At 35.0% G+C, this 9,851-nt stretch overlaps 38 non-coding genes across 38 annotated transcripts; all 38 read left to right on the top strand.

The window, feature by feature from the left end:
- Positions 1–28: 28 nt before the first annotated feature.
- On the top strand, positions 29–102 carry Trnai-aau (transfer RNA isoleucine (anticodon AAU)). The gene has a single exon. It is a non-coding gene; the product is annotated as a tRNA-Ile (tRNA).
- Positions 103–270: 168 nt separating this feature from the next.
- Trnai-aau (transfer RNA isoleucine (anticodon AAU)) lies at positions 271–344 on the top strand. The gene has a single exon. It is a non-coding gene; the product is annotated as a tRNA-Ile (tRNA).
- Positions 345–512: 168 nt separating this feature from the next.
- Positions 513–586, top strand: Trnai-aau (transfer RNA isoleucine (anticodon AAU)). The gene has a single exon. It is a non-coding gene; the product is annotated as a tRNA-Ile (tRNA).
- Positions 587–754: 168 nt separating this feature from the next.
- Trnai-aau (transfer RNA isoleucine (anticodon AAU)) lies at positions 755–828 on the top strand. The gene has a single exon. It is a non-coding gene; the product is annotated as a tRNA-Ile (tRNA).
- A 168-nt stretch (positions 829–996) lies between these two features.
- Trnai-aau (transfer RNA isoleucine (anticodon AAU)) lies at positions 997–1,070 on the top strand. The gene has a single exon. It is a non-coding gene; the product is annotated as a tRNA-Ile (tRNA).
- A 168-nt stretch (positions 1,071–1,238) lies between these two features.
- Trnai-aau (transfer RNA isoleucine (anticodon AAU)) lies at positions 1,239–1,312 on the top strand. The gene has a single exon. It is a non-coding gene; the product is annotated as a tRNA-Ile (tRNA).
- Positions 1,313–1,480: 168 nt separating this feature from the next.
- Trnai-aau (transfer RNA isoleucine (anticodon AAU)) lies at positions 1,481–1,554 on the top strand. Its single transcript has one exon. It is a non-coding gene; the product is annotated as a tRNA-Ile (tRNA).
- Positions 1,555–1,722: 168 nt separating this feature from the next.
- Trnai-aau (transfer RNA isoleucine (anticodon AAU)) lies at positions 1,723–1,796 on the top strand. The gene has a single exon. It is a non-coding gene; the product is annotated as a tRNA-Ile (tRNA).
- A 168-nt stretch (positions 1,797–1,964) lies between these two features.
- Trnai-aau (transfer RNA isoleucine (anticodon AAU)) lies at positions 1,965–2,038 on the top strand. The gene has a single exon. It is a non-coding gene; the product is annotated as a tRNA-Ile (tRNA).
- Positions 2,039–2,207: 169 nt separating this feature from the next.
- On the top strand, positions 2,208–2,281 carry Trnai-aau (transfer RNA isoleucine (anticodon AAU)). The gene has a single exon. It is a non-coding gene; the product is annotated as a tRNA-Ile (tRNA).
- A 168-nt stretch (positions 2,282–2,449) lies between these two features.
- Positions 2,450–2,523, top strand: Trnai-aau (transfer RNA isoleucine (anticodon AAU)). Its single transcript has one exon. It is a non-coding gene; the product is annotated as a tRNA-Ile (tRNA).
- A 167-nt stretch (positions 2,524–2,690) lies between these two features.
- Positions 2,691–2,764, top strand: Trnai-aau (transfer RNA isoleucine (anticodon AAU)). The gene has a single exon. It is a non-coding gene; the product is annotated as a tRNA-Ile (tRNA).
- A 168-nt stretch (positions 2,765–2,932) lies between these two features.
- On the top strand, positions 2,933–3,006 carry Trnai-aau (transfer RNA isoleucine (anticodon AAU)). The gene has a single exon. It is a non-coding gene; the product is annotated as a tRNA-Ile (tRNA).
- Positions 3,007–3,175: 169 nt separating this feature from the next.
- On the top strand, positions 3,176–3,252 carry Trnai-aau (transfer RNA isoleucine (anticodon AAU)). Its single transcript has one exon. It is a non-coding gene; the product is annotated as a tRNA-Ile (tRNA).
- A 165-nt stretch (positions 3,253–3,417) lies between these two features.
- Positions 3,418–3,491, top strand: Trnai-aau (transfer RNA isoleucine (anticodon AAU)). Its single transcript has one exon. It is a non-coding gene; the product is annotated as a tRNA-Ile (tRNA).
- Positions 3,492–3,659: 168 nt separating this feature from the next.
- Positions 3,660–3,733, top strand: Trnai-aau (transfer RNA isoleucine (anticodon AAU)). Its single transcript has one exon. It is a non-coding gene; the product is annotated as a tRNA-Ile (tRNA).
- A 411-nt stretch (positions 3,734–4,144) lies between these two features.
- On the top strand, positions 4,145–4,221 carry Trnai-aau (transfer RNA isoleucine (anticodon AAU)). Its single transcript has one exon. It is a non-coding gene; the product is annotated as a tRNA-Ile (tRNA).
- Positions 4,222–4,386: 165 nt separating this feature from the next.
- Trnai-aau (transfer RNA isoleucine (anticodon AAU)) lies at positions 4,387–4,460 on the top strand. Its single transcript has one exon. It is a non-coding gene; the product is annotated as a tRNA-Ile (tRNA).
- A 168-nt stretch (positions 4,461–4,628) lies between these two features.
- Trnai-aau (transfer RNA isoleucine (anticodon AAU)) lies at positions 4,629–4,702 on the top strand. Its single transcript has one exon. It is a non-coding gene; the product is annotated as a tRNA-Ile (tRNA).
- A 168-nt stretch (positions 4,703–4,870) lies between these two features.
- On the top strand, positions 4,871–4,944 carry Trnai-aau (transfer RNA isoleucine (anticodon AAU)). The gene has a single exon. It is a non-coding gene; the product is annotated as a tRNA-Ile (tRNA).
- A 168-nt stretch (positions 4,945–5,112) lies between these two features.
- Trnai-aau (transfer RNA isoleucine (anticodon AAU)) lies at positions 5,113–5,186 on the top strand. The gene has a single exon. It is a non-coding gene; the product is annotated as a tRNA-Ile (tRNA).
- A 168-nt stretch (positions 5,187–5,354) lies between these two features.
- On the top strand, positions 5,355–5,428 carry Trnai-aau (transfer RNA isoleucine (anticodon AAU)). Its single transcript has one exon. It is a non-coding gene; the product is annotated as a tRNA-Ile (tRNA).
- Positions 5,429–5,596: 168 nt separating this feature from the next.
- Trnai-aau (transfer RNA isoleucine (anticodon AAU)) lies at positions 5,597–5,670 on the top strand. The gene has a single exon. It is a non-coding gene; the product is annotated as a tRNA-Ile (tRNA).
- Positions 5,671–5,838: 168 nt separating this feature from the next.
- On the top strand, positions 5,839–5,912 carry Trnai-aau (transfer RNA isoleucine (anticodon AAU)). Its single transcript has one exon. It is a non-coding gene; the product is annotated as a tRNA-Ile (tRNA).
- A 167-nt stretch (positions 5,913–6,079) lies between these two features.
- Positions 6,080–6,153, top strand: Trnai-aau (transfer RNA isoleucine (anticodon AAU)). Its single transcript has one exon. It is a non-coding gene; the product is annotated as a tRNA-Ile (tRNA).
- Positions 6,154–6,321: 168 nt separating this feature from the next.
- Positions 6,322–6,395, top strand: Trnai-aau (transfer RNA isoleucine (anticodon AAU)). The gene has a single exon. It is a non-coding gene; the product is annotated as a tRNA-Ile (tRNA).
- A 167-nt stretch (positions 6,396–6,562) lies between these two features.
- Positions 6,563–6,636, top strand: Trnai-aau (transfer RNA isoleucine (anticodon AAU)). Its single transcript has one exon. It is a non-coding gene; the product is annotated as a tRNA-Ile (tRNA).
- Positions 6,637–6,804: 168 nt separating this feature from the next.
- Positions 6,805–6,878, top strand: Trnai-aau (transfer RNA isoleucine (anticodon AAU)). Its single transcript has one exon. It is a non-coding gene; the product is annotated as a tRNA-Ile (tRNA).
- A 410-nt stretch (positions 6,879–7,288) lies between these two features.
- On the top strand, positions 7,289–7,362 carry Trnai-aau (transfer RNA isoleucine (anticodon AAU)). Its single transcript has one exon. It is a non-coding gene; the product is annotated as a tRNA-Ile (tRNA).
- A 168-nt stretch (positions 7,363–7,530) lies between these two features.
- On the top strand, positions 7,531–7,604 carry Trnai-aau (transfer RNA isoleucine (anticodon AAU)). Its single transcript has one exon. It is a non-coding gene; the product is annotated as a tRNA-Ile (tRNA).
- A 168-nt stretch (positions 7,605–7,772) lies between these two features.
- Trnai-aau (transfer RNA isoleucine (anticodon AAU)) lies at positions 7,773–7,846 on the top strand. Its single transcript has one exon. It is a non-coding gene; the product is annotated as a tRNA-Ile (tRNA).
- A 410-nt stretch (positions 7,847–8,256) lies between these two features.
- Trnai-aau (transfer RNA isoleucine (anticodon AAU)) lies at positions 8,257–8,330 on the top strand. The gene has a single exon. It is a non-coding gene; the product is annotated as a tRNA-Ile (tRNA).
- A 168-nt stretch (positions 8,331–8,498) lies between these two features.
- On the top strand, positions 8,499–8,572 carry Trnai-aau (transfer RNA isoleucine (anticodon AAU)). The gene has a single exon. It is a non-coding gene; the product is annotated as a tRNA-Ile (tRNA).
- A 168-nt stretch (positions 8,573–8,740) lies between these two features.
- On the top strand, positions 8,741–8,814 carry Trnai-aau (transfer RNA isoleucine (anticodon AAU)). Its single transcript has one exon. It is a non-coding gene; the product is annotated as a tRNA-Ile (tRNA).
- Positions 8,815–8,982: 168 nt separating this feature from the next.
- On the top strand, positions 8,983–9,056 carry Trnai-aau (transfer RNA isoleucine (anticodon AAU)). The gene has a single exon. It is a non-coding gene; the product is annotated as a tRNA-Ile (tRNA).
- A 168-nt stretch (positions 9,057–9,224) lies between these two features.
- Trnai-aau (transfer RNA isoleucine (anticodon AAU)) lies at positions 9,225–9,298 on the top strand. The gene has a single exon. It is a non-coding gene; the product is annotated as a tRNA-Ile (tRNA).
- A 168-nt stretch (positions 9,299–9,466) lies between these two features.
- Trnai-aau (transfer RNA isoleucine (anticodon AAU)) lies at positions 9,467–9,540 on the top strand. Its single transcript has one exon. It is a non-coding gene; the product is annotated as a tRNA-Ile (tRNA).
- Positions 9,541–9,708: 168 nt separating this feature from the next.
- Trnai-aau (transfer RNA isoleucine (anticodon AAU)) lies at positions 9,709–9,782 on the top strand. Its single transcript has one exon. It is a non-coding gene; the product is annotated as a tRNA-Ile (tRNA).
- Positions 9,783–9,851: the final 69 nt, after the last annotated feature.

Genomic DNA, 9,851 nt, shown 5'->3' with positions numbered 1-9,851 from the left:
TTAATAAATAAAGAAAATGCCACGTGTCGGCCGGTTAGCTCAGTTGGTTAGAGCGTCGTGCTAATAACGCGAATGTCGTGGGTTCGATCCCCATACTGGCCATCATTTGCTGTATTTTGCTACAGGAAGCAAATGATTTTAATGAATAACAAAGCATAATCCAACGGAAAGAAATAAGTGAAATGTCATAAAAATAAGTTCGTTTTAGATAGTTTTGATAAGTAAATCATAATCCAAAAAATTTAATAAATAAAGAATATTCCACGTGTCGGCCGGTTAGCTCAGTTGGTTAGAGCGTCGTGCTAATAACGCGAATGTCGTGGGTTCGATCCCCATACTGGCCATCATTGGCTGTATTTTGCTACAGGAAGCAAATGATTTTAATGAATAACAAAGCATAATCCAACGGAAAGACATAAGTGAAATGTCATAAAAATAAGTTCGTTTTAGATAGTTTTGATAAGTAAATCATAATCCAAAAAATTTAATAAATAAAGAAAATGCCACGTGTCGGCCGGTTAGCTCAGTTGGTTAGAGCGTCGTGCTAATAACGCGAATGTCGTGGGTTCGATCCCCATACTGGCCATCATTTGCTGTATTTTGCTACAGGAAGCAAATGATTTTAATGAATAACAAAGCATAATCCAACGGAAAGAAATAAGTGAAATGTCATAAAAATAAGTTCGTTTTAGATAGGTTTGATAAGTAAATCATAATCCAAAAAATTTAATAAATAAAGAAAATGCCACGTGTCGGCCGGTTAGCTCAGTTGGTTAGAGCGTCGTGCTAATAACGCGAATGTCGTGGGTTCGATCCCCATACTGGCCATCATTTGCTGTATTTTGCTACAGGAAGCAAATTATTTTAATGAATAACAAAGCATAATCCAACGGAAAGAAATAAGCGAAATGTCATAAAAATAAGTTCGTTTTAGATAGTTTTGATAAGTAAATAATAATAAAAAAAATTTAATAAATAAAGAAAATGCCACGTGTCGGCCGGTTAGCTCAGTTGGTTAGAGCATCGTGCTAATAACGCGAATGTCGTGGGTTCGATCCCCATACTGGCCATCATTTGCTGTATTTTGCTACACGAAGAAAATGATTTTAATGAATAACAAAGCATAATCCAACGGAAAGAAATAAGTGACATGAAATAAAAATAAGTTCGTTTTAGATAGTTTTGATAAGTACATCATAATCCGAAAAATTTAATGAATAAAGAATATGCCACGTGTCGGCCGGTTAGCACAGTTGGTTAGAGCGTCGTGCTAATAACGCGAATGTCGTGGGTTCGATCCCCATACTGGCCATCATTTGCTGTATTTTGCTACAGGAAGCAAATGATTTTAATGAATAACAAAGCATAATCCAACGGAAAGAAATAAGTGAAATGTCATAAAAATAAGTTCGTTTTAGATAGGTTTGATAAGTAAATCATAATCCAAAAAATTTAATAAATAAAGAAAATGCCACGTGTCGGCCGGTTAGCTCAGTTGGTTAGAGCGTCGTGCTAATAACGCGAATGTCGTGGGTTCGATCCCCATACTGGCCATCATTTGCTGTATTTTGCTACAGGAAGCAAATTATTTTAATGAATAACAAAGCATAATCCAACGGAAAGAAAGAAGCGAAATGTCATAAAAATAAGTTCGTTTTAGATAGTTTTGATAAGTAAATAATAATAAAAAAAATTTTATAAATAAAGAAAATGCCACGTGTCGGCCGGTTAGCTCAGTTGGTTAGAGCATCGTGCTAATAACGCGAATGTCGTGGGTTCGATCCCCATACTGGCCATCATTTGCTGTATTTTGCTACACGAAGAAAATGATTTTAATGAATAACAAAGCATAATCCAACGGAAAGAAATAAGTGACATGAAATAAAAATAAGTTCGTTTTAGATAGTATTGATAAGTACATCATAATCCGAAAAATTTTATGAATAAAGAATATGCCACGTGTCGGCCGGTTAGCTCAGTTGGTTAGAGCGTCGTGCTAATAACGCGAATGTCGTGGGTTCGATCCCCATACTGGCCATCATTTGCTGTATTTTGCTACAGGAAGCAAATGATTTTAATGAATAACAAAGCATAATCCAACGGAAAGAAATAAGGTAAATGTCATAAAAATAAGTTCGTTTTGGATAGTTTTGATAAGTAAATAATAATAAAAAAAAATTTAATAAATAAAGAAAATGCCACGTGTCGGCCGGTTAGCTCAGTTGGTTAGAGCATCGTGCTAATAACGCGAATGTCGTGGGTTCGATCCCCATACTGGCCATCATTTGCTGTATTTTGCTACACGAAGAAAATGATTTTAATGAATAACAAAGCATAATCCAACGGAAAGAAATAAGTGAAATGTCATAAAAATAAGTTCGTTTTAGATAGTTTTGATAAGTAAATCATAATCCAAAAAATTTAATAAATAAAGAAAATGCCACGTGTCGGCCGGTTAGCTAAGTTGGTTAGAGCGTCGTGCTAATAACGCGAATGTCGTGGGTTCGATCCCCATACTGGCCATCATTTGCTGTATTTTGCTACAGGAAGCAAATGATTTTAATGAATAACAAAGCATAATCCAACGGAAAGAAATAAGTGAAATGTCATAAAAATAAGTTCGTTTTAGATAGTTTTGATAAGTAAATCATAATAAAAAAATTTAATAAATAAAGAAAATGCCACGTGTCGGCCGGTTAGCTCAGTTGGTTAGAGCGTCGTGCTAATAACGCGAATGTCGTGGGTTCGATCCCCATACTGGCCATCATTTGCTGTATTTTGCTACACGAAGCACATGATTTTAATGAATAACAAAGCATAATTCAACGGAAAGAAATAAGTGAAATGTCATAAAAATAAGTTCGTTTTAGATAGTTTTGATAAGTAAATCATAATCCAAACAATTTAATAAATAAAGAAAATGCCACGTGTCGGCCGGTTAGCTCAGTTGGTTAGAGCGTCGTGCTAATAACGCGAATGTCGTGGGTTCGATCCCCATACTGGCCATCATTTGCTGTATTTTGCTACAGGAAGCAAGTGATTTTAATGAATAACAAAGCATAATCCAACGGAAAGAAATAAGTGAAATGTCATAAAAATAAGTTCGTTTTAGATAGTTTTGATAAGTAAATAATAATAAAAAAAAATTTAATAAATAAAGAAAATGCCACGTGTCGGCCGGTTAGCTCAGTTGGTTAGAGCATCGTGCTAATAACGCGAATGTCGTGGGTTCGAACCCCATACTGGCACTCATTTGCTGTATTTTGCTACACGAAGAAAATGATTTTAATGAATAACAAAGCATAATCCAACGGAAAGAAATAAGTGAAATGTCATAAAAATAAGTTCGTTTTAGATAGTTTTGATAAGTACATCATAATCAGAAAAATTTAATAAATAAAGAAAATGCCACGTGTCGGCCGGTTAGCTCAGTTGGTTAGAGCGTCGTGCTAATAACGCGAATGTCGTGGGTTCGAACCCCATACTGGCCATCATTTGCTGTATTTTGCTACACGAAGAAAATGATTTTAATGAATAACAAAGCATATTCCAACGGAAAGAAATAAGTGAAATGTCATAAAAATAAGTTCGTTTTAGATAGTTTTGATAAGTAAATCATAATCCAAAAAATTTCATAAATAAAGAAAATGCCACGTGTCGGCCGGTTAGCTCAGTTGGTTAGAGCGTCGTGCTAATAACGCGAATGTCGTGGGTTCGATCCCCATACTGGCCATCATTTGCTGTATTTTGCTACAGGAAGCAAATGATTTTAATGAATAACAAAGCATAATCCAACGGAAAGAAATAAGTGAAATGTCATAAAAATAAGTTCGTTTTAGATAGTTTTGATAAGTAAATCATAATCCAAAAAATTTAATAAATAAAGAAAATGCCACGTGTCGGCCGGTTAGCTCAGTTGGTTATAGCGTCGTGCTAATAACGCGAATGTCGTGGGTTCGATCCCTATACTGGCCATCATTTGCTGTATTTTGCTACACGAAGCAACTGATTTTAATGAATAACAAAGCATAATCCAACGGAAAGAAATAAGTGAAATGTCATAAAAATAAGTTCGTTTTAGATAGTTTTGATAAGTAAATAATAATAAAAAAAAATTTAATAAATAAAGAAAATGCCACGTGTCGGCCGGTTAGCTCAGTTGGTTAGAGCATCGTGCTAATAACGCGAATGTCGTGGGTTCGATCCCCATACTGGCACTCATTTGCTGTATTTTGCTACACGAAGAAAATGATTTTAATGAATAACAAAGCATAATCCAACGGAAAGAAATAAGTGAAATGTCATAAAAATAAGTTCGTTTTAGATAGTTTTGATAAGTAAATCATAATCCAAAAAATTTGATAAATAAAGAAAATGCCACGTGTCGGCCGGTTAGCTCAGTTGGTTAGAGCGTCGTGCTAATAACGCGAATGTCGTGGGTTCGATCCCCATATTGGCCATCATTTGCTGTATTTTGCTACAGGAAGCAAATGATTTTAATGAATAACAAAGCATAATCCAACGGAAAGAAATAAGTGAAATGTCATAAAAATAAGTTCGTTTTAGATAGTTTTGATAAGTAAATCATAATCCAAAAAATTTAATAAATAAAGAAAATGCCACGTGTCGGCCGGTTAGCTCAGTTGGTTAGAGCGTCGTGCTAATAACGCGAATGTCGTGGGTTCGATCCCCATACTGGCCATCATTTGCTGTATTTTGCTACAGGAAGCAAATGATTTTAATGAATAACAAAGCATAATCCAACGGAAAGAAATAAGTGAAATGTCATAAAAATAAGTTCGTTTTAGATAGTTTTGATAAGTAAATCATAATCCAAAACATTTAATAAATAAAGAATATTCCACGTGTCGGCCGGTTAGCTCAGTTGGTTAGAGCGTCGTGCTAATAACGCGAATGTCGTGGGTTCGATCCCCATACTGGCCATCATTGGCTGTATTTTGCTACAGGAAGCAAATGATTTTAATGAATAACAAAGCATAATCCAACGGAAAGAAATAAGTGAAATGTCATAAAAATAAGTTCGTTTTAGATAGTTTTGATAAGTAAATCATAATCCAAAAAATTTAATAAATAAAGAAAATGCCACGTGTCGGCCGGTTAGCTCAGTTGGTTAGAGCGTCGTGCTAATAACGCGAATGTCGTGGGTTCGATCCCCATACTGGCCATCATTTGCTGTATTTTGCTACAGGAAGCAAATGATTTTAATGAATAACAAAGCATAATCCAACGGAAAGAAATAAGTGAAATGTCATAAAAATAAGTTCGTTTTAGATAGTTTTGATAAGTAAATCATAATCCAAAAAATTTAATAAATAAAGAAAATGCCACGTGTCGGCCGGTTAGCTCAGTTGGTTAGAGCGTCGTGCTAATAACGCGAATGTCGTGGGTTCGATCCCCATACTGGCCATCATTTGCTGTATTTTGCTACAGGAAGCAAATGATTTTAATGAATAACAAAGCATAATCCAACGGAAAGAAATAAGTGAAATGTCATAAAAATAAGTTCGTTTTAGATAGGTTTGATAAGTAAATCATAATCCAAAACATTTAATAAATAAAGAATATTCCACGTGTCGGCAGGTTAGCTCAGTTGGTTAGAGCGTCGTGCTAATAACGCGAATGTCGTGGGTTCGATCCCCATACTGGCCATCATTGGCTGTATTTTGCTACAGGAAGCAAATGATTTTAATGAATAACAAAGCATAATCCAACGGAAAGAAATAAGTGAAATGTCATAAAAATAAGTTCGTTTTAGATAGTTTTGATAAGTAAATCATAATCCAAAAAATTTAATAAATAAAGAAAATGCCACGTGTCGGCCGGTTAGCTCAGTTGGTTAGAGCGTCGTGCTAATAACGCGAATGTCGTGGGTTCGATCCCCATACTGGCCATCATTTGCTGTATTTTGCTACAGGAAGCAAATGATTTTAATGAATAACAAAGCATAATCCAACGGAAAGAAATAAGTGAAATGTCATAAAAATAAGTTCGTTTTAGATAGTTTTGATAAGTAAATCATAATAAAAAAATTTAATAAATAAAGAAAATGCCACGTGTCGGCCGGTTAGCTCAGTTGGTTAGAGCGTCGTGCTAATAACGCGAATGTCGTGGGTTCGATCCCCATACTGGCCATCATTTGCTGCATTTTGCTACAGGAAGCAAATTATTTTAATGAATAACAAAGCATAATCCAACGGAAAGAAATAAGCGAAATGTCATAAAAATGAGTTCGTTTTAGATAGTTTTGATAAGTAAATAATAATAAAAAAAATTTAATAAATAAAGAAGATGCCACGTGTCGGCCGGTTAGCTCAGTTGGTTAGAGCATCGTGCTAATAACGCGAATGTCGTGGGTTCGATCCCCATACTGGCCATCATTTGCTGTATTCTGCTACACGAAGCAAATGATTTTAATGAATAACAAAGCATAATCCAACGGAAAGAAATAAGTGAAATGTCATAAAAATAAGTTCGTTTTAGATAGTTTTGATAAGTAAATCATAATAAAAAAATTTAATAAATAAAGAAAATGCCACGTGTCGGCCGGTTAGCTCAGTTGGTTAGAGCGTCGTGCTAATAACGCGAATGTCGTGGGTTCGATCCCCATACTGGCCATCATTTGCTGTATTTTGCTACAGGAAGCAAATTATTTTAATGAATAACAAAGCATAATCCAACGGAAAGAAATAAGCGAAATGTCATAAAAATAAGTTCGTTTTAGATAGTTTTGATAAGTAAATCATAATCCAAAAAATTTAATAAATAAAGAAAATGCCACGTTTCGGCCGGTTAGCTCAGTTGGTTAGAGCGTCGTGCTAATAACGCGAATGTCGTGGGTTCGATCCCCATACTGGCCATCATTTGCTGTATTTTGCTACAGGGAGCAAATGATTTTAATGAATAACAAAGCATAATCCAACGGAAAGAAATAAGTGATATGTCATAAAAATAAGTTCGTTTTAGATAGTTTTGATAAGTAAATCATAATCCAAAAAATTTAATAAATAAAGAAAATGCCACGTGTCGGCCGGTTAGCTAAGTTGGTTAGAGCGTCGTGCTAATAACGCGAATGTCGCTGGTTCGATCCCCATACTGGCCATCATTTGCTGTATTTTGCTACAGGAAGCAAATGATTTTAATGAATAACAAAGCATAATCCAACGGAAAGAAATAAGTGAAATGTAATAAAAATAAGTTCGTTTTAGATAGTTTTGATAAGTTAATCATAATAAAAAAAATTTAATAAATAAAGAAAATGCCACGTGTCGGCCGGTTAGCTCAGTTGGTTAGAGCGTCGTGCTAATAACGCGAATGTCGTGGGTTCGATCCCCATACTGGCCATCATTTGCTGTATTTTGCTACAGGAAGCAAATGATTTTAATGAATAACAAAGCATAATCCAACGGAAAGAAATAAGTGAAATGTCATAAAAATAAGTTCGTTTTAGATAGTTTTGATAAGTACATCATAATCAGAAAAATTTAATAAATAAAGAAAATGCCACGTGTCGGCCGGTTAGCTCAGTTGGTTAGAGCGTCGTGCTAATAACGCGATTGTCGTGGGTTCGAACCCCATACTGGCCATCATTTGCTGTATTTTGCTACAGGAAGCAAATGATTTTAATGAATAACAAAGCATATTCCAACGGAAAGAAATAAGTGAAATGTCATAAAAATAAGTTCGTTTTAGATAGTTTTGATAAGTAAATCATAATCCAAAAAATTTAATAAATAAAGAAAATGCCACGTGTCGGCCGGTTAGCTCAGTTGGTTAGAGCGTCGTGCTAATAACGCGAATGTCGTGGGTTCGATCCCCATACTGGCCATCATTTGCTGTATTTTGCTACAGGAAGCAAATGATTTTAATGAATAACAAAGCATAATCCAACGGAAAGAAATAAGCGAAATGTCATAAAAATAAGTTCGTTTTAGATAGTTTTGATAAGTAAATCATAATCCAAAAAATTTAATAAATAAAGAAAATGCCACGTGTCGGCCGGTTAGCTAAGTTGGTTAGAGCGTCGTGCTAATAACGCGAATGTCGCTGGTTCGATCCCCATACTGGCCATCATTTGCTGTATTTTGCTACAGGAAGCAAATGATTTTAATGAATAACAAAGCATAATCCAACGGAAAGAAATAAGTTAAATGTAATAAAAATAAGTTCGTTTTAGATAGTTTTGATAAGTTAATCATAATAAAAAAAATTTAATAAATAAAGAAAATGCCACGTGTCGGCCGGTTAGCTCAGTTGGTTAGAGCGTCGTGCTAATAACGCGAATGTCGTGGGTTCGATCCCCATACTGGCCATCATTTGCTGTATTTTGCTACAGGAAGCAAATGATTTTAATGAATAACAAAGCATAATCCAACGGAAAGAAATAAGTGAAATGTCATAAAAATAAGTTCGTTTTAGATAGTTTTGATAAGTACATCATAATCAGAAAAATTTAATAAATAAAGAAAATGCCACGTGTCGGCCGGTTAGCTCAGTTGGTTAGAGCGTCGTGCTAATAACGCGAATGTCGTGGGTTCGAACCCCATACTGGCCATCATTTGCTGTATTTTGCTACAGGAAGCAAATGATTTTAATGAATAACAAAGCATATTCCAACGGAAAGAAATAAGTGAAATGTCATAAAAATAAGTTCGTTTTAGATAGTTTTGATAAGTAAATCATAATCCAAAAAATTTAATAAATAAAGAAAATGCCACGTGTCGGCCGGTTAGCTCAGTTGGTTAGAGCGTCGTGCTAATAACGCGAATGTCGTGGGTTCGATCCCCATACTGGCCATCATTTGCTGTATTTTGCTACAGGAAGCAAATGATTTTAATGAATAACAAAGCATAATCCAACGGAAAGAAATAAGTGAAATGTCATAAAAATAAGTTCGTTTTAGATAGTTTTGATAAGTAAATCATAATCCAAAAAATTTAATAAATAAAGAAAATGCCACGTGTCGGCCGGTTAGCTCAGTTGGTTAGAGCATCGTGCTAATAACGCGAATGTCGTGGGTTCGATCCCCATACTGGCCATCATTTGCTGTATTTTGCTACACGAAGAAAATGATTTTAATGAATAACAAAGCATAATCCAACGGAAAGAAATAAGTGAAATGTCATAAAAATAAGTTCGTTTTAGATAGTTTTGATAAGTAAATCATAATCCAAAAAATTTAATAAATAAAGAAAATGCCACGTGTCGGCCGGTTAGCTCAGTTGGTTAGAGCGTCGTGCTAATAACGCGAATGTCGTGGGTTCGATCCCCATACTGGCCATCATTTGCTGTATTTTGCTACAGGAAGCAAATGATTTTAATGAATAACAAAGCATTATCCAACGGAAAGAAATAAGTGAAATGTCATAAAAATAAGTTCGTTTTAGATAGTTTTGATAAGTAAATCATAATCCAAAAAATTTAATAAATAAAGAAAATGCCACGTTTCGGCCGGTTAGCTCAGTTGGTTAGAGCGTCGTGCTAATAACGCGAATGTCGTGGGTTCGATCCCCATACTGGCCATCATTTGCTGTATTTTGCTACAGGAAGCAAATGATTTTAATGAATAACAAAGCATAATCCAACGGAAAGAAATAAGTGAAATGTCATAAAAATAAGTTCGTTTTAGATAGTTTTGATAAGTAAATCATAATCCAAAACATTTAATAAATAAAGAATATTCCACGTGTCGGCCGGTTAGCTCAGTTGGTTAGAGCGTCGTGCTAATAACGCGAATGTCGTGGGTTCGATCCCCATACTGGCCATCATTGGCTGCATTTTGCTACAGGAAGCAAATGATTTTAATGAATAACAAAGCATAATCCAACGGAAAG

The sequence above is a fragment of the Euprymna scolopes genome, chromosome 22, assembly GCF_053919585.1.
Source record: "Euprymna scolopes isolate OS-2025 chromosome 22, ASM5391958v1, whole genome shotgun sequence".
NCBI classification, from domain to species: domain Eukaryota; kingdom Metazoa; phylum Mollusca; class Cephalopoda; order Sepiida; family Sepiolidae; genus Euprymna; species Euprymna scolopes.
The sequence above is the reverse complement of the archived record's forward strand: the minus strand, read 5'-3'. Positions and strand labels throughout refer to the sequence as shown.